The sequence below is a fragment of the Brachyistius frenatus genome, unplaced genomic scaffold (assembly GCF_029030835.1).
Source record: "Brachyistius frenatus isolate BFR_SWC_R1_liver_20210118 unplaced genomic scaffold, ASM2903083v1 Contig_119, whole genome shotgun sequence".
NCBI classification, from domain to species: domain Eukaryota; kingdom Metazoa; phylum Chordata; class Actinopteri; family Embiotocidae; genus Brachyistius; species Brachyistius frenatus.
Genome location: NW_027210718.1, coordinates 273,470 through 281,145, shown reverse-complemented (window position 1 = coordinate 281,145; position 7,676 = coordinate 273,470). Strand labels below are relative to the sequence as shown.

The window sequence follows — 7,676 nt, the reverse complement described above, 5'->3', positions numbered from 1 at the left end:
CCTCCACCCCCCACCTCCAACAGCAGCACAGTGACCTTGGCAGGTGCAGTCAGCAATGGGGTGCGCTGACTTTGAAGGGTGACGAACAGACAAGCTTTCATAGCATATCACTGATGTCCTCTCACTGTGGGAGAGATGCTGTGCACCGTGTTTGTGTGTTTGTGGGCGTGTCCTTAACTGTATACCAGAAGAAAAGGGGCATAGAGAGATCTGAGCGCAATGACACAGAGAAGTGGAGAATTTCTAAAGAGTAGACTCAAAGCATGAGATGATAAATTAATGTTTGCCGGAGCTTAATTGTTCAATTGAATCATTTGAATCCATAAAGACACACAATTATGTTTATGCATGCCATAAATCTGATTAGAGTAAAGTGGCACTCTGCAAATGCAATACAGTCAATATGGGAGTTAATGCCCACCCACACAGCTCACGTCTGATTAGCCGCAAAGCACAATCACTTATTGTCTTTCAATTATGGTCTATGAAGTGAGGTATGATGATGTATCCCTCAAATTAATTGCAGTTTTTTTCTTATTTGGGACATAAACAGCGGTGACAGAAGCATCAAAATGACAACCAGGCTGAAAGACAGACCCTCTTTCAGTCTGTCAATGGACCAATTTGCCATGCTTGTCTGAATCTGGTTTGGTGGTAGCGTTGCTTAAATCTTTTTATTATTATTATTATTCATCCAACCTTTCTGGGAAAATGACACTGAATGTCACATCCTCACTGGATTATAGACAGAAAAATTCACTGTCAAAATATAGCTTGAAGTAAAAAAATAAAATAACTTTTAAAAAATACAAAAATGGATGCCTGTTTTGCATTGTCATGACCAGGATAAAAAAAAAGTAAAATATTTACTCTGAATTGTTGTAGAGGAGAATTATAAGGTATCATGAAATGGAAATATGTAAAATCCAGTTACCTCAAATATGTAAGAAAGTACACCTACATGGACATGTTCCAAAACTAGTGCCATATAATATTTGTGCTTAAAATGTGGCGATGCGAGGTTCAATAAGGATGAGCTTTTTAAGACAGTGTATCCAGCAACGTTGTATATGCGAGTACATCAGAAGTTGTGTTTCCAACCCAGGTAATACCTTTAACTGAATCAATACAAATGTCTCGCCACTCCCAGGAGGTCCTCAGGAGACCTGCCGCCTCTATAGTTTAAAATTACACTTTGATTGACCCCCTGTGTGTTTCCCACAGCGGCAGGTTGGTAACAATCTCGCCACTGAATTTTACCCTCAGCCGGACGGGCCAGCTGGCCAGGGTCATAATTGAATTTCTCACATAGACATTGACAGCCGGTGTGTGTAGGTCAGTGATCAATATTCATGTGTGTTGCTGCTCGCTGAGAGAGGCACAAAAATGGCGCGAGAGGCTGCAGCTACCAGTGAACCATGCCTCATCTCCATTACACCCCCATCCTGTACCATTAACACAGAGCTAGCGGTCCACTTTAACTGCCAGACAACCAGGGTCAGGGGAGTTTGTCAGGGAAAACTCAATTTAACAGCACAAGCAACTACATATGATGCAAAAACAGCATCATTATAATATACATTTCCTACTCAACAACACTGAACAAGGTTTCCATTCATTTCTGAGCATTCATGATGATGATGAGAACCTCTGCTGATTCATGTCAGCAGCTCTGTGATGACCTTTCACCAAAAACCACAAATGTCAACCTCATGGCGGCAGAAGGAAAAGTCAGCGGCTCACTTAGGTCAGCGCAACATGGCTAAAAATGCAGCTCATCATTATTTGAGAATTTTTTTTTTAATCATTACAAATAGAACTGATGAGACTTCACGAAGTATCGTCTATTTTTCTCTGTTCAAGGAGGTCTTTCCTATAATGTGTCATAAATACAATATGGAAATATCATACACATATGCACACACAAAACACACAAAACACGGAGTCTGAAAAGGATTCAGGCAGTAAATAATAATCTGCTGCCATGACACACGGAAGATTCATCCCCATGGTATGTGATTAGTGTCTCCCCTCCTCTTCTCTCCTCCACATACTTCTTCCCGTGCACTCGATCATCTTGGAGACAGACTAATTGTGTTTTGCCATCGTCAACGTGATGCATATTTCTGCGATTATCCAGATGTGGGTGACACCATAATCTATATGCCCCGCGACACCCAGTACAGATGGTTCTGTAATTGCCGGCACACGGTGGCGATCACCTTGCTTTGTAATCAGATTCATGGTTAATTCACTATTTGATGTTTCCAGATTCATTTCAGATGCCACATGGGTCTGATTTAGAGTGGCCTTCAATGGCTGCTACTGAGATACAGACAAGTGCATTTATTCAGCCCAAGATCTGGCTCAATGAGTGGTGACAAATTGGCTTAGCAAGCACTCCAGTCATATTTGTTTCCCCTCAGTTCCATGATGGAGATAGGATTTCCACTGAGTCATGCACGGAGGGAATTTCTTAGTCTGAAGTGACCAAAATATTGACAGTGAATACTGTGAAAACACATCTACATTTGGCAGCACAAACATGTTAGATCCAAATTCCAGTGCACTGGTGTATTTTTTTTGTGTAACGCTTCCCGTGTCATTTAGATGAAACATAGTGGGTGTAATGTCGGTTGCTTACAGTCCGTGATACGTTGGTTCTCTGTTTTGAATACAGTACATGCAAATGAACTCAGATTATCAAATTAAAGTATTGACTTTCCATGAGGTCCTGTTATTTTCAGGAGGCCTTTGAGTCCAATCACTTATACGAGGTTTCACTAAGCCAAAAGGGACTTCGGAAGTTATTATGTCACAAAGAATAGCCCATAAAATAATTTTTAGATTTACTCAAAAATGAGTTGCATACATTTAGTGAGGCATTGAATCTAAAGGCTCCAAAGAGAAGTCCAACATGTATTATGGTTATTGGAAAATAAGTTCATAAAAGCTTCTTAAACAACAAATAGTTGTTTTCAGTTTTCAGTATCCTATTCAGGTTGTAAAGCGTCTAATTTAGGCCTATTTGTTAATAATTGTATCTCTTTGTCCCTCTTACAATTTTTTAAAAGATGTTTTTTTTTTATGCAGGCAAGTGTTTCTTTAAAAGTCATGTAGGCCAACATAAAACATGTCAAGAGGCCCCATTTACACACTGATGGTTTTGTAAGGGGTCATCAAGTTTGTATTTTCACAAGCTTAGCATAAGTCCCAACCTTAAAAGTAACTAGTAATTACAACTGTCAGGTAAATCTTGTGAAGTTTAAAGTACATTTCCCTCTTAAATATGGTGATGTTGACCTGTAAAGTTATAAAATGTATATAGTCAAGCAAAGGGCCAGTCATTTGAATTGTGTATACTCAAGTGCACCCAGTATAATGTCACAAAGATTAAAAAAAATAAAAAAAATAAAATCATAACAGCAGCGTTGGTTTGAATTCGCAATTGTGCCCTCTGTTGGTGATAAAATACAGTCCAGGTTCCCTGCTGCACAAACTGCAGGCACTGCCGCAACCCTCAAATATTAATCCCGATAAACTTTTCACACGTAGTTTTGTTGTTGTTGTTGTTGACTTTTATACTTTCTTACTTTGGCTATACGTCGTGATGAAGGGGGGGGGGGGCTGGAGGGGGGGTGAGTCCACAAAGCTGCGAGCTGAAGCGCATCGGCGGCGCGGAGAGGGCAGTGATGGAGGGGCTGCAGTTGTCATGGAAACGCCTGGAGGTGGAGCATCGTGAAGTGGGACCAGTTTGTTTTGTTATTGAAGGTCACATGGCAAGGTGAAGCTCCACCCCCCTCCCCCCTCCGTTACCACCGATTCAACCGTCTCGAGCTCCTGCTCCGGTCAGTTACTACAAAATGGCTGCAGAGGCTCCGCCGCCGATGATGAGAACCTACTGAACGCTTCATGGTAGGATTTATTGATCCCTCTTTTTTGGGGGGTGGTGGTGGGGGAGGGGGTGCTTTTGCACGACAGATTTGTCGCGTTCCGCTTTCGGAAACATGCGGAATTTTGGGAGTTAAATATGGCAGCTGCACTGGGAAGGAAAATATTTTCAGCTCAGCCCACTTTGACATCAGTGTTGTCCTCGCCTCGAGTGCTCGTTATCGCAGTTGTCGATGGCATATTTTTAGTTATCGCCCCGGCTTGCCCGAGTTTTGCACGGAGCTTTTCTTTTCCTGGTGCTTTCACGTAACTCGGACTTGTTGGCCCTAAAATAAGCGCCGTGGCCGCACGGCTCGCAGGATTCATGGGCTGCTGCTTGTCGAGAGTGTTTGTTTGCAGCTTCGCAGACATCGGTGGGACGCTTGCTGTTATTGCTGCCGCTCATTCTCACTAAATAATATGCTCAGTGCCACAGAGAGAGAGAGAGAGAGAGAGCTAACACGCATCACCTGACAGGCTTTAAACGCATTAGTAAGCCCCAGTTTATACTCACTGTACTCATGATGCCCACATTTCCTAGTTTCATTTTGTTGTCTGTGCATCCTTATTTATGCAGCACTTAGTGAATAGTTTGGTTCTGCTGCCCTTCACTTTAAAAGAATTGTTTACGTGACTATTTTTAATGCAAATCTTTTTTTTTTTTTTTTTTTTTTCCTTGCTTTGACATAACCTTTGCATGGTTGGGGAAATTGCGGCCAGACTACTTGATAATTTATAAACTGTATCGGTTGCAAATCTAACTTGGAGTCCGTTCTTTGTTTGCCTGGCGTGAGCAACAGAGAGAGCCGTGTAAGCCTTGAAAGCCAGCCATCCCTGCCTGGTTCCTTCTGCAGCCTGACATCCTGCAGTGACACACGCACACACACACACACACTCACTCACTCACTCACTCATGAGAAGGCAGTGTGTGCAGACTGGGAATGCCAGAACCCGATGCATGTAGAGGGCAGACTGACGTCAGCTTAGAGGCCTGCTGGTTTTACTAATGTGTTGGAGTCCCCAGTTTGGGTCTGGGCCTGGCAAAGGATGAAGAGGTGGTGGTGGTAAAGAGAAGGGGTTGGGGGGGGGGGGGTCTACTCTGTCCCTGCAGGGCTAGGGGGCCCCAGTCAGCACCCAAAGCCTCTGAAAGAGGCGGTGTGTATTCACAGAGAGGCGCCAAAGGGGGCTTGATAACAAAAACAGGCCACTAAACGCTGTGATTACTATACGGCTTAGGTCATAGCCTAACTTTCAGCTCAAAACTCTCGGTGGCTTTTTGCTTCGTGCTGGGCTGGAGGGCTGAGGGGCATTTTGCCAGATTGTGTCATTTGGTTTGGCGGGTTGTTTTGGTGTCAGCTGGACTCCTCAGTGGAAATGATGAACTTGCATTATGTGAGAAGCAATTTATTGCCGTCAAAGAAAAAAGTTTTTGTCTTTGAGGCTTAGTTGGGTTATTTTTTAAAACGGCTTGTTTCATTCATCCTTCCTTGGTTTTTGAACCAGATGCCCTTAAAGGAGCAGTCTGTCAGATTTAGTGATATCTAACAGTTAGGCTGCAGACTTCAACCAACCAAAGCCCCCTCAGCTCCCTCTCCCCTTCCAAGTAGTGTGAAGGAGCATCTACCGCCGGCGGCCCTCTTTAGAGACCGTGTTTGTTCAGTCTCTTCTGGGCTACTGTAGAAACATGGCGCACTCCCTGGAAGAGGACCAGCTCTCCATGTAGATGTTAAAGTATCATTCTAAACACAACAATTCTTAGTTTCAGGTGATTTTTATACCCTATAAATATTGTATTCAATTTCTGCTAATATATTCCCCTGAAGACCTATCTTTTTAATCTGTCTTTAAATTTGGAGGAATGTTTATTGCCTGGATTTGTAAGTTTTAATGATTTTTATCCTGCTGTTTATTGATTTTCAACCATTTCTTGTTTTAACTTTTAGTCGTGTATTTCTTTTATTGTTTTATTTTTGTTCATTTTTTTTGCTTTTATTTTTGTGTTTTTCTTTAACGTGAAGCACTTTAAGCTGCATGTTTGTATGAAAGATGTTAAATAAATAAGGCTAAGTTGATTTGAGTAAATCCTACACACTGAATCTTTCAGGCATTTTCCCAATTGGCCTTTTCAGAAATAGAAATGTGCAACAATCAGTGTTAATGTATCTTACAGTTACATGCACTCCCTTGTATGCAGACTGTGACTCCAAGCAGTAGCTGGATTTCTTTGAATTTATAAGGTCATATGTGGAAAATGGTGAGAGAGTTACGTGATTGGACTTTAATAAGACGTTTGCTGGGGATGTTCTTTGATCTGTCGGACCAATAAATTGTCAGCCGGCCTTGTGAAAGTGTTCCCACTACTTCTGGTAGTACACAGCTGACATTGGGACCGGAGGCGGAGCTTTTGGAGTGAGTCCATACAAGTTATTTTTAGGGGCTGTTCATGCCAGGAGTGGCGAGTAAGTTTCTCTTTTCCTTGTCATTAGTCCCGGTCAGAAAGCATTAACATGACTACACTGAGAATAGCTTCAAGTAGTTTACAGAGTGCAATCCTCTTTGCGGAGCATAAGGACTTTGTCAGCGCTTATCTAGCAATTTTTAAACCGCCACACAAACTGAAGGTAGCAGTGGTGATGTGTTTGCATTTGAAACTGCTGAACACCAGCGCCCTAACATGCAGAAGAGCAGAGGGTGCATACTGCTGTACCTGCGGTGGTGGTGGCTGTGGCGGGCGGCAGCGGCTGCTGTGGTTGTGAGCCAGCCTTCTCCCAAGTGCTCACCGTGCTCTTGTTTGGCTTGCAGCAATGGCATTCCTGGCTCTGTGCCCAGCGACTGCTGTCTAGCACCCCTTCCCCCATCTCTCACACATGCACACAAACCAGCACCATCATTTGCAGTCCCCCTCATCCTTATTGCTCCAATGTGGGGCAGTGAGGTATTTACATGTCCACAGCAGCAGGGCCTGCTTTTACGGTTCATCTTGCACATGTTGACTCCCCTGGCTGTCCATCTCCACTCAAGATTCTTGACCAGTTTTCCACCTGTTTTTATTAGACTGTCCTGGATCTCTCCCCAGTCTGTGTTTTCTTTTTTGCCGTTTGTCAGCAGAGCGAGTGTCTGGTTTAAAGAGGGACACTGAGCTCTAATCCTGTTGTTCTGACAGGAGGGTGTAATTCCACAACAGAGCTGAACTCATTGACCTGTGTCCTTCATATCCTCACGAGCAGAGCTTCCTCACTACAAAATTATGGTGTTGCTCTCGTTTCTTCGTGTTTGAGTAAACACCAAATCAAAACTGCTCTGTCATATTCTCCTTTCGTGCCATTTATTTGTGGAATTGACTGTTATCTGTGTGTTTATATTTGATGAAAGGGCTCCTCAAGGGACTTGCATCTGTCCAATCTGGGCTGATGTTTAGAAAGGAGCTCTCTCTCAGAGAGCGACTCCCTCTGTCCTGCTCTGAGACCAAATGTTTCTTAAACTGAAATCATTTTGACGCTTCGCTCTGCACTCCACTCTTCTCATCCGGGTCTGAGGCCGACAGCAGCTCGCATTAACTGGAGCATCTCTCTTATCCTCTGATCCTACATGACACAAGCTCCACTGATGCCTTTGAAAGGAGCAGCACCTGCTATATTTAGCGCAGCAGCTGCACCAGCAGGTTCCAATATCAGCTGGTTGGGGGTCAAAAATAAGGGGTTTAGTATGGTTTGAAGTGGTAGGTAGGTGAATGGCTGTGGTAGGTT

At 43.3% G+C, this 7,676-nt stretch overlaps 1 protein-coding gene across 6 annotated transcripts in view; it reads left to right on the top strand.

Annotated features, from left to right (window-relative positions):
- Window positions 1–3,812: 3,812 nt before the first annotated feature.
- Window positions 3,813–7,676, top strand: part of tnrc6c1 (trinucleotide repeat containing adaptor 6C1) — a 46,540-nt gene continuing 42,676 nt past the window's right edge. For all 6 annotated transcript variants that reach the window (XM_069713565.1, XM_069713564.1, XM_069713561.1 and 3 more), the window contains exon 1: window positions 3,813–3,915. The gene's annotated coding sequence lies outside the window, so the exon portion shown is untranslated. The remainder of the gene's footprint in view (window positions 3,916–7,676) is intronic.